At 39.0% G+C, this 18,988-nt stretch overlaps 1 long non-coding RNA gene across 1 annotated transcript in view; it reads right to left on the bottom strand.

Annotated features, from left to right (window-relative positions):
• Positions 1 to 18,988, bottom strand: part of LOC122918935 — a 543,057-nt gene that overhangs the window by 177,128 nt on the left and 346,941 nt on the right. The window lies entirely within an intron of this gene.

Here is an 18,988-nt window from a genome sequence, read left to right as displayed (position 1 = left end):
AGTGGCTGGCTCAGCATTACCCAGGTGGGAACTCTGTCTTTCCCTAAGGCTGCCAAGCAGTAGTAATATCACTGAAACATTAAAATCAATAATCCTAAAATGATGGGGATTTTTCCTTATGTAAAAACCATGTCTTTTCTGTTTATTATATCTTTTCCCTTGGAATTTAGCCTCTATTAGAATTTCCTTAGTTTAAAAAAGAAGAAGAAGAAGAAGACATTCCTTAGAAATAAAATAGAAGGGATAGGGGAATACAGTGAGAAGGAACCTAGAATGCCTAACCCTCTTGATAACGAAGGCCCCTTATGAGCAAGCTGCAAGTCAGTGGACAAAGGCTTGCCTTCAGTGCTCACGTATCATAGCATAGAATGAAACTGGGATGTAGCAAAAAACCAAAAGTCTATCTCCTGGGTTGGTGTGTGTACTGCTGTGTGTGTAAGGAATTCTGAGGTGGAGGTTAATTAAGCAGTGGGAAGTGATTACATTTTCCTTCTCAGCCTTGCAACTTATTTCCCAAGAGAATTAAATCACAAGCCAGAAAAATCTTACAGAGTTGTAAGGGATCTTACAGCTTGAGGGATCTTCTTCATTATTTCAATGAGGAAACTAAGGCCAAAATGGGTTACATCACTAACTCAGAGTCAAACCAAAATTTGTTCCTAGGTCCAGTAAGGACAAGGTTCTCCTGACTTGCAGACCACAGCATTGTTTTCAGTTCTTGCTGTTTACTTCTTAGTTTCTTTGGAGACAGAAGTATCTCACTAGGTACCCAGTTCCACCCCCCAAATCTCATAATCAGCTTAATTAGGGAATTGCCTTACATTAGGGAGATACAGAACACATTAGCAAAGAATTTGTGGGTGTCACTAGGGAGGGTTTAAAGAAGGAGAAGGAGCTCTCTATTAAGGGGATATTTTTAAGTGCAGTCTTTCCTAGAGGCAGAGGCATAGAAGAGCTGTCTTCTGAAATTCCTTTCATGTTCCATGATTCTTGTTAGATGCTCTCTATGATAAAAATAAAGTGTCAAGAGGCCTCCTAGCATGTTGACATTGAAATGAGAATTTTATCTTAGATAAGATGCAGAACTAATCTCTGATTTAATCCTGCTACATCCTGTGCCCAGTTTCTTCAGGTTAGCTGGAGTCCAATATCGACAGAGGTTAAACAAATCAGAGCACACATGAACGATGAGAACACAGTTTTCAGAGTTATTTGAAGATTTTCTCTACCTTGCCAGCTCACGGCTTGCAGCAAGTGAGTAAACTTAGATTAACCCTAGATTAATCCAAAGACAAAAGAACTTTCAGCCAAGAGACTAAGATAGGGCTGAGGGGGAGGGGGAAGAAAAATATGCTATGTCCTAATCACTGGGAAAGAACAGGCTGTCCAAGCCAATTCTGTTCTGATCTATGAGATCAATTGCATCTGGAGATCTTTGGCTACTGGCAGTAAGCACAGGGTAGCAGTGCAATGCTGAGGAAGGATTACCTCATTGAAAACAGCAGCCATGGGTACCAACCTCCCCTTCTGACCCTTCCTCGCTGAGCCGGTCTTCCCATCCTCCGCCACCCCTGGTTTGCCAATTACCTGGTGAAGCATAGCTAGTCTGCAAAGTATGCTGATATATTGAACCCTTAGTTTCTTCTCCAGTTGACCAACTAAGTATCTTCCTATTCAAATCCCACTTAAAATTTAAATGAATAGAAATTAGCCAGCTTTCAAATGCTTGGTCTTTTTTCCCCATAAAGTCTCTGTTGGGGCTACCTCTACAAATCATAGTTAGGGGAAATTTAATCATCTCTCTAGTCCCTCTTCAACATTAAATGTACCCATATCAGTGTGGTGCATTGTTTGTCATTCAACGTTGGAGTCAAAGAAGATACATGTCACTATAGCTTGAGTTTACGTAACTAGGCTCCTCCTCAAAGAAAAAGCTAGGGTCTTTTTCTTTGTCTTTTCCCCCCTTTCACTTATTTCCTTCTTCAGGAAACACCAGAAAACAAAATGGATAAGGTCTTCATGAGCCACTTCGATTAGTGATCAGACCAGAGTGGAAATAGTGTGGAACGGGGGAGTCAGAGAAAGAGTACAGATAAGGCTTGAGTCAGACAGGGACTGGGAAAACAGAACTTCCCTAATAGCAGAGAAAAACATGTTGGGGTGGGGCAGAAAGGCTTACACTGGCTTCATTTTTTTTTTTTTTAATGGCATAGAAGGTCTTTTGGACTTCAGATAACTCTTACAAAATATTTTGATGGATTGAGTGCAAAAAGTGAATCAAACATATGGATTAAATTTTCATTATAATACAGATGGGTTTTTTTATTATTAAATTAAATTAAATGTTTGGCAAAGTATATTTGGTTTTGGCCAAACCCAGGACATTTGAAAAATAGTTTGAGATATTCAGTGAATTGAACACAAAGCCAGGTTTACCCATCCCTAGAGTTTGGAAAAATGAAATTTGGCTCATCAAGGTTTGATTCAGTGTCAAATATATTTGTGGGGAAATAAGTTTCTACAACACCAAAATTGCCTACGTGCCTTAGGAGAGCAGTGGAAATGCCCAAGAGTTACTGAATAACTAAGCCTGTCTAGCACCATAAAAGGCAGCAATCCAGTGACCTGAGAAAAAGGTAAGCTGCTCCCCCTCCTCCCTCACCAAGATATTAAGAACTAAACCAAAGCCAGTGTATTCTGTGTTTGCAACTATGCTGTCTAGCCTAGTAAATGAGCACAAAGCAGCAAATGAATAGGAAATGCTCATTTGAGAGAAAGGTCATCACCATAGCTGGATGGCTGACAAGGGGTTTTTATTATCTGCATTGACCAGAAGAATTCAGAAAAGCAAAGGACAATAACAGTATTGATGAAAGGTAAGGTCATATTGTTGGATATTTTTTTCTAGGCATTAACAACTTCATTTTACTTATTTGAAAAACAAAACAAAACAAAACAAAGGAATGCATGGAAATTTTTAGCACTCTAAAGCCAGTCTATTTGAATATCTTTCCATCAATCCATGGGTTACTAGAAAAATCTTTTTTTTTTAATTCATCTATCAGCAACCCATCTGAACATGACTCTACATGAAAATTCAAATTTAGCAATCTTTCATTCCTGCATATGGCCATTGTGAAACTCCATTCTACCCATGGTAAAACTTCAGGTTCCTGCCAGTATTTTAGGGGAATGGGCTCACCTAAAGTTTTCTGGGAAACTAAATGTCCTAAGTATCAAGCCCCAGCATCAAGCCACTGGAAGTCTGTATTAAAACCACTCTGAGTAGAAATGTTTGTCAATCTATGATCTGTCCCCTGTATCCTCACATAACGGACTATTGCAAGTATGTTATAAAGGTGGATGAGGCCAACAGGGCTATTTGCCTCTTAGCTACATGACCTCAGCTTGGAACACATTTTTTTTAAAGATTTTATTTATTTATTTGAGAGAGAGACACACACAGAACAACGGAGATATGAGAGAGAGCATGCATAGGCAGCAGAGGGAGAAGCAGACTCTCCCTGAGCAGGGAGTCCAGGGCCCTGAGATCATGACCTGAACCAAAGGCAGACGCTTAACTGACTGAGCCACCTGGGTGCCCTGAAATACTTTTTTTAATACTTGTATTTTCTTTGTATGGTGCATGAATCAGGTAAACAGAACCACTATAGGTATTTAAAGCACAAAGGGATTTAATATAAGGATTAATCAGCTTATGCAAGCATTGCAAAAGCTAGGTGGTATGAAGATCAGGGATACCACTGCTGACATTTAATAACTCAGGAAATGAAGGCTTCATAGGAGACTGTGTCCATGACCTAAGCTAACTGTGGTACAAAGGCAGGTGACTCTCAGGGGGTTATCTGGAAATCCTTGAGAAAACCATATGCCTGCCCAAATTCTGTATAGAAAATGGCCTCTCCCTTTTCACATGCTACACTTTGTGCAAGTGCCTTCTATTGGTAAAATCAAAACCTAAACCCATCTAGTAATAGGAAATAGTTTCCAGACTTCCAGTGCCTATACATGGGCGAGAGCTTGGAAGGAAGAAAATGATGCCAAAAGTTGCTGAGCACCCTATCACTTACTCAGTGGGTTGTCTTCCAGAGCCCTCTCCATTCCTTTCTATCTCTTATTTTTGTGGTAGTTAACATGGTAACGGCTAGAAAATCTGTTACCTTATTTATTAAAAATAAACATCCATGAGTGAAGACACTGAGACATTTATGAAAAACAGTATAGGCATATGGTAGATGCTGTATCAGATATATGAACCCAGCTCTGCCAATTACTAGCTATATTATATTAATATTTCCAACCATAGGTTTTCTCACCTGAAAAATGGGAATAATAACTGTCATACACCTTTCCCAAAGACGTTGCAAGTATCTAATGATTTATACATTTCAAAGTGCTTCACAAACTATAGTATACTCTAAAATTTAATCCATTCTTTCACCATAGTTAGTTCCTATTTATTCTAGGGCACAGAATTAGACATTTTAGGAGAGTAATACCTCAACAAACAACAGTCACTGTGCCCTACATATTTACCACTCAGTAGCAGAGTTGAGTAAATTAATAAAAAACTAGACATAAAGTAGAATATTGTAAGGGCCATAATGAAGTACAGACAATAACAATTTAGTTTAGAAGAACTATTATTTCCGTCTGGAGAAATGTGGAAGGTATTTTGACCCAGCTCTCTCATCTTCTGTCTGATTCTTCCGTTTGATTCCTGGACTTTCACTTTCACATACTTTTCATGTATTTCCTATAGATGTCATCGTGTTAATGCCATCAATTGCCCATCCAGTTCCTTTTACTCCACTCCCCTTGTAATTGTTTTAATTCAGAGTCTGTTCACTGTTGGCCTACATCACTGCAATATCTTCCTCATGAAACTGTCTGCTCTCAAGCCTGCCCTCATCATACTGACCACCTCACCCCACCCAACCCACAACCTTGCAGAAGGTTCATCTGTCCTCTGTACTACTCTTAGAATAATCTATCTTGAAAGCAAATCTAGTTGAATAATTACCTATTTAAAATCTCTTCAAAAAACCACCTCTAATTTCAGGATGAAGTTGAAATGCCTTCACAAGGACTTCCCTGATTTGGCCCCAGCTTTCCTTTCTAAACTGAAATGTAGGGATGTGCCTTTATGCATGAACTTCATGACATCTATGTACAATACTCAAAACAGCATTTTTTCCCTTCCTGATTCATGACGGTGTTGAGTAGTATACCTGCGACCCTTAAAATGAGGGATTAGAACTGGGAGATTGGTGATCTAGGGAACAAAAGGGCTGGCTGGAGAGAATAAAAGAGAAAAAAAGTACAAAAGAGAAGGTAGAAAGGTAAAATTACCATTTGTATCTCCTGATTTATGTGATAACGCATATAGGAGTCCTGATTCAAACTTATTGTCAGGTATGCAAGGATTCCCTGGGGGCGGGATGCTGGGGAGCACTCCATGAAGAGTCAGTGCGAGTAAGATTCTTCTTTTCTACATGGAGGTCGGAAGTCAGGAATGATCCGAATCCTTTTATAAGATGGAGGAAGAATCCTTTTAGAGAGAAGCCTTCCTTCATTACATGAACCTCCACTGTACAGATTGTTCTCCAAATGTTTTGTGGTGGGATGTGGTTGTTGCAATTGTTGTAACAATTATCTAACATAGCACGCTACATTTTCCCAAAAGCTGCCATAAATATCTCATTTAAGGATCAACTTCTGGGCCCTCCAAATTAAAGAAGAGAGTTTTCAAAGGGTACACAGGCTACTTGCCAGGCTAACTAAAGTGGTTATCATATGCCCTGTTTTTATGGAGGCTTTGAACTCTTTATTAAGTCTTGGCAAAACTAATGTGTCTAATTAGGTGTTACTTAAAGCTAACATGGTAACATGGTAACATGGTAGAGTCTCAAAAATACTCAAATGAATGAATAATCACAAACCTTTATGCTAGGAACTCAGATCATCTCTTTAAGAAAATCAGCTAGAGGAGTATGGAAGATCAAAGGGAATAGGTAGTGTGAGAACACATGAAGACTCTTGTTGACTGCTGACTTGCCTCTGTTTGTTCTCCTTCAGTGTCAGACTGGCCTCCGTGTGTTCATGCATCTAAGGGTGGGGAAGGAGTGTGCGGGAAGGGAAGAAAGGATCCTCTTATTTTATAATTAATAGAATAATTAAAAATTTTGAACATTTTTCTTGGAGATTTAAGGGATCATGAGTTTAATATTATATGACTGAATTATAGTTTATATCAAGAATATTAAAAATTAACTTTTTCACAAACTTTCTCCTTGACTCAAATACTGGAAGTTTGTCAACATCAACTTAAAGAAACGGAACTAAACAAAATATGTTTTAGACTCCAAATTGAAATTTGAAAGGATTCATAAGCAATGCTTTTCAATCACTTCACAAATCATTATCCCTTCCTTTTTCCTCCCTTCTAAAGTTCTCTTCCGAAATAACTAGATCTTTGTATTCTGAAGCTTCTAAAGTTTCTGGCAAGATCCATATGACTTGATTCAGACCACAAGACAAATACTCTGCTGTGGAAAAGTGAAATCCACGAAGTGTTTTCAATTTGTACATCTGGTCACCTAGACTTCTGACTTCTTTCCCAGAGCAGTATAGTCCCCAGATTCCTTAATATCCTTTTGGAGAGCCATGAGGACTGCTTCATTTACAAAGTAATCTTACAGACAAAGCGGGTATATGGCTTTAGACTTCTTCAGGAAAACCTAAGATTGTTACTGGAACCTTAAAGATTTTTTAAGCTAGTGGTGGCTTTCTAATTAGAGAAGAGATGAAAAATAGAATTTGGGAAGTGCTCCATGGCTGTTTTTCATAATTTTTGTATTTGTTTCCTGTGGCAGCTGTAACAAATCACCACAACGCTTGTGGCTTAAAACAATGCACATTTACTCTCTTACAGTTTTGGAGGTCAGAAGTCTGAAATCGGTTTGACTGTGGCAAAACCAAGGTGTCAGTCTTACTCCCCCTGTATCTCAGCTGGCTCTAGAGAAGAATCTGTTTTCTTGACTTTTCCATCTTCCAGAGCTGTACTACTTGTATTCTGTGGCTCACGACCCCTTCTACCATCATCAAAGCCAGCCATGTGGCATCTTGGATTTAGTGGTCATGATGCCTTTTTGTATGTCAAATCTTGTTCTGCCTCCCTTTTATAAGGGTACCTATAATCACATTGGGTCCACCCAGATAATCCAAAATAATTTCTCTATCTCAAAATTATTTTTTAAAAGATTTATTTATTATAGATAGAAAGAAAAAGAGGGTGGGGGAAGGGGCAGAGGGAGAGAACCTTCAAGCAGACTGCCCACTGAGTGTGGAGCCCAGCTCGGGGCTTGATCTCATGACCCAGGGGATTATGACCTGAGCCAAAACCAAGAGTCAGATCCTCTTTCGAAAAAACACCCAGATGCCCCTCTATCTCAAAGTTCTTTATCACATCTGCAGAGTCTCTTGCCATCTAAGATAGCATGCACCCTTCCCAGGGATGAGAACTTAGATATCTTTTGGGGGCCATTATTCAACTTACCATATTTTTGCTTTTAATTTTCACAATTATACCATCACACTCACATCATCTCCATTCTACAAATAAGGCCACTGAGGCACAGACAGATTAAGAAATGTATCATTAGGAGGGAGGAGTCAAGATGGCGGAGAAGCAGCAGGCTGAGACTACATCAGCTAGCAGGATATCAGCTAGATAGCTTATCTAAAGATTGCAAACACCCACAAATCCAACGGGAGATCAAAGAGAAGAAGAACAGCAATTCTAGAAACAGAAAATCAACCACTTTCTGAAAGGTAGGACTGGCGGAGAAGTGAACCCAAATCAATGGGAAGATAGACCACAGGGGGAGGGGCCGACTCCTGGCAAGCGGCGGAGCAACGGAGCACTAAATCAGGACTTTTAAAAGTCTGTTCCACTGGGGGACATCGCTCCAGAGGCTAAACTGGGGTGAAGCCCACGCGGGGTCAGTGTGGCCTCAGGTCCCGCATGGTCACAGAAGAACGGGGGTGTCTGAGTGTTGCAGAGCTTGCAGGTATTAGAACGGGGAAGCCAGCTACAGAGACAGAGCTGACAGTGAGCTCACAGCTCGGGGTTACCTTGAACCGGTCATAGCCTCGGTGAGCTTGGAGCATGGCCGGAGGCCAGGGAGACAGGAGTAATTGGGCACTATTCTCTGAGGGCACACTGAGGAGTGGGGCCCCAAGCTCTCGGCTCCTCTGGGCCGGAGACTGGGAGGCCACTATTCCCGTCCTCTGGAACTCTACGGAAAGCGCTCAGGGGAAAAAGTTCCTGAAAGCAAACCCGAGCGGATTACTCAGCCCGGCCCCTGGTAAGGGCGGTGCAATTCCGCCTGGGGCAAAGACACTTGAGAATCACTACAACAGGCCCCTCCCCCAGAAGATCAACAAGAAATCCAGCCAGGACCAGGTTCACCTACCAAGGAGTGCAGGTTCAATACCAAGGAGAGCAGCGGAAATCCAGAGGAGGAGAAAGCAAAGCACGGAACTCATGGCTTTCTCCCCATGATTCTTTAGTCTTGCAGTTAATTTAATTTTTTTTTCTTTTTCAATTTTTTTTCTACTTCTGCTAATTTTTTTTAACTTTTACCCTTTTCTTTTTTAACGTCTCTTAACTAGTATATCTAATATATATATATTTTTTCTTTTTTATATTTTTTCTTTATTCGTTTTCTTTTTTTAATTATTTCTTTTTTTTTTCTGAATCTCTTTTTATCCCCTTTCTCCCCCACCCCTTCTGATTTGGTTAAAGCATATTTTCCTGGGGTCTTTGCCAACCTTTTAGTATTTTACTTGCTCCTTCACATACTCTTATCTGGACAAAATGACAAGGCGGAAAAATTCACCACAAAAAAAGGAACAAGAAACAGTACTGAAGGCTAGGGACCTAATCAATACAGACATTGGTAATACATCAGATCTAGAGTTCAGAATGATGATTCTCAAGGTTCTAGCCGGGCTCGAAAAAGGCATGGAAGATATTAGAGAAATCCTCTTGGGATATATAAAAGCCCTTTCTGGAGAAATAAAAGAACAAAAATCTAACCAAGTTGAACTCAAAAAAGCTATTAATGAGGTGCAATAAAAAGAGGAGGCTCTCACTGCTAGGATAAATGAGGCAGAAGAAAGAATTAGTGATATAGAAGACCAAATGACAGAGAATAAAGAAGCTGAGCAAAAGAGGAACAAACAGCTAGTGGACCACAAGGGGAGAATTTGAGAGATAAGTGAAACCATAAGATGAAACAACATTAGAATAATTGGGATTCCAGAAGAAAAAGAAAGAGAGAGGGGAGCAGAAGGTATATTGGAGAGAATTATTAGAGAGAATTTCCCTAATATGGCAAAGGGAACAAACATCAAAATCCAGGAGATACAGAGAACCCCCCTCAAAATCAACAAGAATAGGTCCACACCCCATCACCTAATAGTAAAATTTACAAGTCTTCTACAAAGAAAAGATCCTGAAAGCAGCCCACGAAAAGAAGTCTGTAACATACAATGGTAAAAATATTAGGATGGCAGCAGACTTATCCACAGAGACCTGGCAGACCAGAGAGCTGGCATGATATTTTCAGAGCACTAAGTGAGAAAAACATGCAGCCAAGAATACTATATCCAGCGAGGCTATCATTGAAAATAGAAGGAGAGATAAAAAGCTTCCAGGACAAACAAAAACTGAAAGAATTTGCAAACACCAAACCAGCTCTACAGGAAATATTGAAAGGGGTCCTCTAAGCAAAGAGAGAGCCTACAAGTGGTAGATCAGAAAGGAACAGAGACAATATACAGTAACAGACACCTTACAGGGAATACAATGGCACTAAATTCGTATCTCTCAATAGTTACCCTGAATGTAAATGGGCTAAATACCCCAATCAAAAGACACAGGGTATCAGAATGGATAAAAAAACAAAACCCATCTATATGTTGCCTACAAGAAACTCATTTTAGACCCGAAGACATCTCCAGATTTAAAGTGAGGGGGTGGAAAACAATTTACCATGCTAATGGACATCAGAAGAAAATAGGGGTGGCAATCCTTATATCAGATCAATTAGATTTTAAGCCAAAGACTATAATAAGAGATGAGGAAGGATACTATATCATACTCAAAGGATCTGTCTAACAAGAAGATCTAACAATTTTAAATATCTATGCCCCTAACGTGGGAGCAGCCAACTATATAAACCAATTAATAACAAAATCAAAGAAACACATCAACAATAATACAGTAATAGTAGGAGACTTTCACACTCCCCTCACTGAAATGGACAGATCATCCAAGCAAAAGATCAACAAGGAAACAAAGGCCTTAAATGACACACTGGACCAGATGGACATCACAGATATATTCAGAACATTTCCCAAAGCAACAGAATACACATTCTTCTCTAGTGCACATGGAACATTCTCCAGAATAGATCACATCCTCGGTCCTAAATCAGGTCTCAACCGGTATCAAAAGATTGGGATCATTCCCTGCATATTTTCAGACCACAATGCTCTGAAGCTAGAACTCAATCACAAGAGGAAATTGGAAAAGAACCCAAATACATGGAGACTAAACAGCATCCTTCTAAAGAATGAATGGGTCAACCAGGAAATTAAAGAAGAATTGAAAAAATTCATGAAAACAAATGATAATGAAAACACAACAGTTCAAAATCTGTGGGACACAACAAAGGCAGTCCTGAGAGGAAAATATATAGCAATACAAGACTTTCTCAAGAAACAAGAAACATTTCAAATACACTACCTAACTCTACACCCAAGGGAGCTGGAGAAAGAACAGCAAAGAAAGCCTAAACCCAGCAGGAGAAGAGAAATAAAGATCAGAGCAGAAATCAATGAAAAAGAAACCAAAAAAACAACAGAACAAATCAATGAAACTAGGAGCTGGTTCTTTGAAAGAATTAATAAGATTGATAAACCCCTGGCCAGACTTTTCAAAAAGAAAAGAGAAAGGACCCAGATTAAAAACATCATGAATGAAAGAGGAGAGGTCACAACCAACACCAAAGAAATACAAACAATTATAAGAACATACTATGAGCAACTCTACGCCAACAAATTTGACAATCTGGAAGAAATGGATGCATTTCTAGAGACATACCTACCACAACTGAAACAGGAAGAAATAGAAAACCTGAACAGACCCATAACCAGTAGGGAGATTGATACAGTCATCAAAAATCTCCAAACAAACAAAAGCCCAAAGCCAGATGGCTTCCCAGGAGAATTCTACAAAACATTTAAAGAAGAACTAATTCCTATTCTGCTGAAACTGTTCCAAAAAATAGAAATGGAAGGAAAACTTCCAAACTCATTTTATGAGGCCAGCACCACCTTGATCCCAAAACCAGACAAGGATCCCATCAAAAAAGAGAACTACAGACCAATATCCTTGATGAACACAGATGCGAAAATTCTCACCAAAATACTAGCCAATAGGATTCAACAGTACATTAAAACAATTATTCACCACGACCAAGTGGGATTTATTCCAGGGCTGCAAGGTTGGTTCAACATCTGCAAATCAATCAATGTGATACAACACATTAATAAAAGAAAGAACAAGAACCATATGATACTCTCAATAGATGCTAAAAAGCATTTGACAAAGTACAGCATCCTTTCCCAATCAAAACTCTTCAAAGTGCAGGTAAAGGGGGCACATATCTCAATATTATCAAAGCCATCTATTAAAAACCCACTGCAAATATCATTCTCAATGGAAAAAAAAATGAAAGCTTTTCCGCTAAGGTCAGGAACATGGCAGGGATGTCCATTATCACCACTGTTATTCAACATAGGACTAGAAGTCCTAGCCTCAGCAATCAGACAACAAAAGGAAATTAAAGGCATCCAAATTAGCAAAGAAGAAGTCAAACTATCACTCTTTGCAGATGATATGATACTATATGTGGAAAACCCAAAAGACTCCACTCCAAAACTGCTAGAACTTGTATAGGAATTCAGTAAAGTGTCAGAATATAAAATCAATGCACAGAAATCAGTTGCATTTTTCTACACCAACAACAAGACAGAAGAAAGAGAAATTAAGGAGTCAATCCCATTTACAATTACACCCAAAACTATAAGATACCTAGGAATAAACCTAACCAAAGAGGCTAAGAATCTATATTCAGAAAACTATAAAGTACTCATGAAAGAAATTGAGGAAGACACAAAGAAATGGAAAAATGTTCCATGCTCCTGGATTGGAAGAATAAATATTGTGAAAATATCTATGCTACCTAAAGCAATCTACACATTTAATGCAATTCCTATCAAAGTACCATCCATCTTTTTCAAAGAAAAAATAATCCTAAAATTTATATGGAACCAGAAAAGACCTCGAATAGCCAAAGGAATATTGAAAAAGAAAGCCAAAGTTGGTAGCATCACAATTCCGGACTTCAAGCTCTATTACAAAGCTGTCATCATCAAGACAGCATGGTATTGGCACAAAAACAGACACATAGATCAATGGAACAGAATAGAGAGCCCAGAAATAGACCTTCAACTCTATGGTCAACTAATCTTTGATAAAGCAGTAAAGAATATCCAATGGAAAAAAGACAGTCACTTCAACAAATGGTGTTGGGAAAATTGGACCATTTCCTTACACCACACACAAAAATAGACTCAAAATGGGTGAAGGACCTCAGTGTGAGAAAGGAATCAATCAAAATCCTTGAGGAGAACACAGGCAGCAACCTCTTCGACCTCAGTCGCAGCAACATCTTCCTAGGAACATCGCCAAAGGCAAGGGAAGCAAGGGCAAAAATGAACTATTGGGATTTCATCAAGATCAAAAGCTTTTGCACAGCAAAGGAAATAGTTAACAAAACCAAAAGACAACTGACAGAATGGGAGAAGATATTTGGCAAACGACATATCAGATAAAGGGCTAGTGTCCAAAATCTATAAAGAACTTATCAAACTCAACATCCAAAGAACAAATAATCCAATCAAGAAATGGGTAGAGGACATGAACAGACATTTCTGCAAGGAAGACATCCAGATGGCCAACAGACACATGAAAAAATGCTCCATATCCCTCAGCATCAGGGAAATACAAATCAAAACCACAATGAGATATCACCTCACACCAGTCAGAATGGCTAAAATCAACAAGTCAGGAAATGACAGATGCTGGCGAGGATGTGGAGAAAGGGGAACCCTCCTACACTGCTGGTGGGAATGCAAGCTGGTGCAACCACTCTGGGAAACAGCATGGAGGTTCCTCAAAGTGTTGAAAATAGAGCTACCCTATGACCCAGCAATTGCACTACTGGGTATTTACCCTAAAGATACAAACACAGTGATCCGAAGGGGCACGTGCACCCGAATGTTTATAGCAGCAATGTCTACAATAGCCAAACTATGGAAAGAACCTAAATGTCGATCAACAGATGAATGGATAAAGAAGATGTGGTATATATACACAACGGAATACTATCCAGCCATCAAAAGAAATGAAATCTTGCCATTTGTGATGACGTGGAATGGAACTAAAAGGTATCACGCTTAGCGAAATAAGTCAATTGGAGAAAGACAACTATCGTATGAACTCCCTGATATGAGGAAGAGGAGATGCAACATGGGCAGTGAAGTGGGTAGGAGAAGAATAAATGAAACAAGATGGGATTGGGAGGGAGACAAACCACAAGTGACTCCTAATCTCACAAAACAAACTGAGGGTTGCTGGGCGGAGGGGGGTTCGGAGAGGGGGGGGTTATGGACATTGGGGAGGGCATGTGCTGGGGTGAGTGCTGTGAAGTGTGTAAACCTAGCGATTCACAGACCTGTACCCCTGGGGATAAAAATATATTATATGTTTATAAAAAATAAAAATAAATAAATTTTTTTAAAAAGGAAATGTATCATTATTTCAGGTAATAAGCAGCAGAGTGAAAGCTCAAATCCAATTCTTCCAAGTTTATGGAAGAAAAGAAGGAAAATCAGAAATAGAAAGCAACACTGATGATAACTTTTTCACATCTTTTTCTCAAATTCCTTCCACATCTTCTTAGACAGCTGAGAAAATCGATTCCCTTTACGTCTGTCTGGCATTTCACAGAACAAAAAACTTGATTTCCAGATGGGGATTGGATAAAAATGGTCACTGACATTGGCTGGGACTGAAATTCATATTTTATCTAAATTCCTTTTATGACTTTTCTCACCTTTCAGCTTATATTATAAAGGTACTTTTTGGTTCTTTCAATGTGCCAGTCACTATTCTAAGTATCCTTATATGCATTAACTCATTTAATCCTCAAACATGCCTAAGCTGTAGGTGTTATCACTACTTTTATTTTTGCATTTCACAAATGAGAAGAGTGAACCATATAATGGTTAAGTAATTTGATTAATTTTTTACAGACTGGGTGCCTGGGTGGCTTAGTCGGTTAAGTGTCTTCCTTTAGCTCAGGTCATGATCCTAGGGTCCTGGAACCAAGTTCCATGTCAGGCTCCCTGCTCAGCAGGGAGTCTGCTTCTTCTTCTACCCCTCCCCCCTGATTATGATAGCTCTCTCTCATACACACACACTCTTTCTCTCAAATAAATAAAATCTTAAAATTTTTTTAACCCACTAAGATTCAAGCCTGTGTATCTTTAACTCCTAGATACTATACTATACTACTTACAGGCTAATGCTTTGTATACATTTTAAACTTCTTCTATAAGAGGAAGCTTTATTCTTCTTTAAAAAAAGATCTTATTTATTCATTCGAGAGAGTGCAAGAGCATGAAAGAGTAGAAGTAGGAAGGATAGGAGGGGCAGAGGTGGGGGGGTAGGGAAGCTGACTCCCCGCTGAGCAGGGAACTTGATTTCGGGTTTGATCCTAGGACCCTGGGATCCTGACCTGAGCCGAAGGCAGATGCTTAACTGACAGAGCCACCCAGGCACCCCAGGGAGGCTTTTTTTCCCCCCCAAATCACTGAGTATAGGGTATTATATATGATAGTCCTTTAGGTGTTGAATAAATAAATGAAAGCTGATTATACTGTTATTTCTGTTTTTCTCATGTATTTTTCCTGAATATATGCTTTCAGAACCTTGCTATTCAATGTGTGGTCCCCAAACTAGTGACATAGGCATCACCTGGAGCCTTATGAGAAATAGAGACTCTCAGGCCCCACACCAGATCTACAGAATCAGAATCTGCATTTTAATAAGTTCCCATGTGATTTACATGCACACTAAAGTTTGAAAACCACCCTTTAAAGCACATATTTAGAATTAACAAACTTATTTCACAGCATCTCCATGGTTCTCTCACCCCTTTATATGTTTGAATGCTGTGGCTCTGGCCTTTTTAACTCCATTCTGGTCTAAAGTTATATGATTTGCCCAGTTTCATAAATGCTATTCCTTTTGAAAGCATTTGTTTCTATGTGAGAAGAGCATTGTTGCTTAAGGAAAATATTAGTAACTTCTTCTTTTTTTTTTTTTTTTTTGCTTCAAAGCAAGTACACAAGAATCTCCCCTGCCCCCAGGCACACATACAGACCTGGCTTTAGCAGGTTGCGCAGCAGGTGAGCTGGAGAAAGCAGCAGCCCAGATAGAGCAAGGACTCAAAGCCTCTCCCTGGTACAGGGGAGGAAGCTGCTCATCACCATGGTCTAAAATAAAGCCCCTAAAGTAGTTTAAATGTTTCAACCATCAGGACCGCTTCATAGCAACCACTTCACCTTCTCACACTCACCTCCAGGCCCTGCGGCACCTGGCTGCAGAAACTTGTGAGTAAAGAAGAGAATGATATAGATTGTCCAAGAAAATGTCTTCTAAAGAATCTGAAGGGTGGTTGGGAATGCCAAACAGAGGAATCCCTTTCTAAACGAAGAGGTGATATCACTATAAGGATAAAGCACTCACTCAGCATGGAGGGAGATCAGATCACTGCAGATCCCTGCACTTGAAATTGGAAATCAAATTAACCTGACTCTTAAAGTGAGATAGGCAAATCAAACTAAAGAAACCAACAATTTCTATCTATCTATCTATCTATCTATCTATCTATCTATCCATCCCACAATCTATCCTACTACTCTTTCAGAACTAGACCCACCTTCTGCAGGGTGAGCACTTTGGAGAATTTTAGTCCCCAAACCTGGATTTAAACAGCCTGACCTAACTGTATTTAAATGAGGACCTTTGCTTCTGATCAAGATCAAGTACTAGAAAAAGAATTTACTTGCACTCCTGAAGCAATCAAAAGCTAGCCAAAATATATGAAACAATGGCTTTCACATGAGGCAGTGATCTGAGAAACAGTAAACCCAGGAAGCCCTAATCACCAACTCACTTCCTGGGCAGAGATTCCAGGCTGCAGCATCAGGAGAAGATATCGAGGTAGAGCCTGATATTCCCCCCAAGCTGAGGTGACAAAGCCAGGAGTGGGGGGAGGCTACAGTTTGCAGGACAGAGTGTCAGTAAGGGAAGAGATGTACAGAGAGAGAATGTGAGATCTGCAAAAGGACCCCCTGGAGTATTCACCTGAGCACTGATCAGCACAGGACTGTAAGGTAACCAACAGATGACATGGAAGGAACCACAGACAATTAGAGGGAACAAAACTTAAAGCATACATGGAGCAGGGAATAGTGCCTATTTCCACTGGCCTGAAATGGAAAACCTCATAATTTTCAGGATATTGGAGAGGCTACCATATTAGTTTTCTATTACTGTATAATAATTTACCACAAATTGAGAAGCTTGAAAATAATACCCTCTTATTATTTAGTTACATAGATCAAAAGCGCAGGCAAGCTTGACTGGGTTCTCTTCTTGGGGTATCTTAAAGCCAAGGCATAGTTGGGCTAGGCTCTTACCTGGAGGCTCTGGGGAAGAATCTGTTTCCAAGTTCATTCTGGTTGTTGGCAGGATTTGGTTACTTGAGGTTATATGACTGAGGTCCCCATTTTCTTTCTGGCTGTTGGCCAAGGATTGCTCTCAGTTCTTAGAGGACACTCACAAATCCATTCCACATGACCCCCTTACATTTTCAAGCCAGTAATGACATATATGACACATCAAATCACCCTTGTGCTTAGAATATTTGGCCATTCTGCAACCATTCAGAAACAAGTATCTGCTTTTAAAAAGCTCATAGAAGTCAGGTCTACCTGGATCATCTCCTATCTTAAATTCAACTTAATAGTAACAATTATATGGACAAAATCTCTTTTCCCAGGTACTGTAACATAATAACAGGAGTAACACCAGAGGTCAAAAACATGGAAGCTATTGGGATTCTGCCAAACAGAAGTACTCAGAAGGGTCTTCCTTTATCAATGGTAAAAATAGCCCTCCACTAACTGCTTCCCTGATCCAGATTAACAATGTTTAAAATCAAGACCTAAAAGCACCAAACTATTTTTGGGTTACTCAACCACATACCAGAATAAAACTCTAGAATACCTATAGGAACACCAAAAAAATATAGCAGCCAAAAAGGTAAAACTCACAGTGTCTGGTATCTAATAAAAAAAAAAAATTACCAGGCATGCAAATCAGCAAGAATGTCTGCCCTATAATGAAAAGATAAAACTACCAACACTAACTGAGAATTGACAGCAATGACAGAATGATGGATAAAGATCTCAACATAGTCATTATGTCTATATTCCATATGACAAAAATGCTACAGGGAAAACTGACTATGCTAAGTAGAAATACAGAATATACATATTATTTTTAAAAGACATACAATGATCTTTCAGAGATGAAAAATACACTATGGGAATTGCTGTCATATTAGATATTGCAGAAGAAAATATTAGTGAACTAAAGAAACTAAGCAACACTATCCAAAACAAAACACACAGAGAAAAAAAATAAACAAACAAAATATTCATGAGATATGGGCAACTTTAAGAGCCCAACATATATATAATTGGAATCTTCAAAGGGGAAAAGAAACGATGTAAAAATAATGCCTGAGAAACTTCCAAATTTGTTGGAGACTAAAAATCCAGAGATGCAAGAAGCTCAACAAACTCCCAAGCATAAGAAATATATGAGGAAAACTATCTTTCAAATTTCATAACATAATTCAAATTACATAATCATAATCAAGTTTCTCAAATATAGTGATAAAAAATCTTAAAAGCAGCCACAAAAAATGATCATAATATGTGCAGAAGAACGAAGCATGAAAGTGTATTTCTCATCAAGCAGAATGGCAAGAAGGAGACCAGGGAGCAACACCTTTAAAGTAATAAAAAATTATTATCAACATAGAATTCTACATCTGACAAAAATATCTATTTTAGACAAAGGTGAAATAAGGAATTTTTTAGATATACAACATTGAAAGATTACATCACCATCAAACCTGCACGAAAAAGAATGTTGAAAGAAATCTTTCGGTCAGAGGGAAAATGATACCAGATGGAAATATGTATCTACATAAAAGGAAAAAATAACATCTGAAATAGTAACTACAAGATAACTAGTTATTTATTTATTAATTCATTTAGTTTAAGATTTTATTTGTCAGAAAGAGAACACACACAAGCAGGGAGAGCGCAAGTGGAGAGAGAAGCCAACTCCCGCTGAGCAAGGAACCCAACATGGACTTGAACCCAAGACCTTGGGATCATGACCTGAGCTGAAGGCAAGCCCTTAACCAACTAAGCCACCCAGGTGTCCCTTATCATTTATTTATTATAAGAATAGCTTTAAAAGATAATTGGTCATTCAAAACAGGGAATGGCAAACTTTTCTCTGGAAAGGGTCAGAGAGCACATAGACAAGACAAAGACAAGAATGAGAAATATTGCAGTGGATAATGTGGGACAATAAATAATGATAAAGGAGTCAATTCTCCACAAAGACATAACAATCCTAAATACTTAAGAATAGGAATTTAAAATAAGGGATAAATACACA

The sequence above is a fragment of the Neovison vison genome, chromosome 1, assembly GCF_020171115.1.
Source record: "Neovison vison isolate M4711 chromosome 1, ASM_NN_V1, whole genome shotgun sequence".
NCBI classification, from domain to species: Eukaryota; Metazoa; Chordata; class Mammalia; order Carnivora; family Mustelidae; genus Neogale; species Neogale vison.
The sequence above is the reverse complement of the archived record's forward strand: the minus strand, read 5'-3'. Positions and strand labels throughout refer to the sequence as shown.